The sequence below is a fragment of the Phytophthora infestans genome, genomic scaffold (genome assembly GCF_000142945.1).
Source record: "Phytophthora infestans T30-4 supercont1.51 genomic scaffold, whole genome shotgun sequence".
Classification (NCBI taxonomy): Eukaryota; Oomycota; class Peronosporomycetes; order Peronosporales; family Peronosporaceae; genus Phytophthora; species Phytophthora infestans.
Genome location: NW_003303708.1, coordinates 354,795 through 356,446, shown reverse-complemented (window position 1 = coordinate 356,446; position 1,652 = coordinate 354,795).

The window sequence follows — 1,652 nt, the reverse complement described above, 5'->3', positions numbered from 1 at the left end:
ACACGACGTACGGAGTTGACCAGCGACACGGGAGCCCTTGGTTGTCTCTCTTGCAGCTTTCTTGTAACGGGGTAAGAGATACAGTTACTAGCTTACACTATAGTGCGGAGGAAGCTCGCAATAATAAAACCAAGTCTTAGGTTTGTGTCAAATTCAACTCTGATTTATTTAGGACCAGGGCGGCTACCCCTGGCCTCGTGTGAACCACTCAAACACATGTCTATATCTGATAGGTCAATAAGTGAGTCTGGCTCCTCACTATCAACCAATCAGATGATGACACTTTGGCACACGCTACCCGTGTGCCACTTTACCTACTTATGTAATAACTAAAGAAGTATCTACCTACTTATGTAATTGGAGTTGGGCCCATTACATCACCCTCCTCTCTAAGTTGCGCTTACGCAACATAAGCGCACGGAACACATTTGAAGAAAACTCGAAAACCGACAAGGCGGAGACATCGGAGACAGCGCGAAGGACGGCAGCGCCAGCGCGTCGCTGGCGGTGGTAACAAGGGCAAGCCCAGGGTCGACAGGTGCGCCACAAGCTCTGGATGTACTGCGAGGACCGCCACTGTGCGTCTCGGCTCCCAAGACACACATCGACGAAGTGCCCAGCGTACATGCGACTTAGAAGACTCCGAGCTGGAGGCACTTGGATCACAGACATGAGGAACCTCACGAGGCCGACTTCGTGGCGCAATGGTCAATGCATGGGGCTTCCAGTCAGAACGCCAGGGTTCGATTCCCACCAGGCGCATTCACTCACGCACACGCGAGTGTTGTTTTTGCTACCAGAACGGAATAGCTTCGAACATCTCGAAGACATGAGACTTGTCGACGGAAGTCAACCACTTGAGCAACCTAAGTGAGCATCACGTTGTCCCCGCTGGTGTCACCAGAATCAGGTACTTGTTGGCCACCGTGTCGCCGCTGGTAATCGAAGTCGTTTCGGCGCCGTCGTAGCGTGTCGGGTTGCCAACCCACTGGTCACCGGTTCGATGTCGCCGGTGGTTTCTTGTTTTCATTCTTGCACTGACAAGTTGTGTCAGTGTTCGCCGCGGCTCACGCCGACGTTGCACGCGTCGGAGCGCGGCGTCGCTGTCACCTCCTCGTGCGGGTCGTACTCGTGGCCGTTCTCGATCTCATTCACGGTCTCCGCGGGGTGACCCGCGGAATTCTTCTTCTCAAGCAGCATGGTCTCATACTCGTGGACCACGTCCGGAACGTCGCGGAGAAGGTTGGCGCGGGGCTCCCACGTATCATGTTCTGGGGGATAACCGAGCCAACGTACCAAGTAGCGGCGCGCGGTCGGAACCGCGCGAGGAACACGACTACGGACGTTTCGTTGAGCGGTCGAGCTGTGGGGATCTTCGTGGTCAACGATACGCTCCACAATCCAGCGCGCATCACCCACCGAGTCAATTATCGGTGGTGGGCCTTCACGATGATACGGCGTACGCCCTGTACGTTCAGGGCGAGGTGGAGGCAGCTTCGAATCGCGCGTTGGACGCTCAGGTTGTGGCTGAGCGGGCGGAAGATCGTGCCTGACGGGCTGAGCAGATCGCGTCGGAGCTTCGTCAGTCGAATCGGGAGCTGTTATCTCGCCTACGGGGATTGAAGACGCATGTGCTTGGCTCTGCCCAGCAG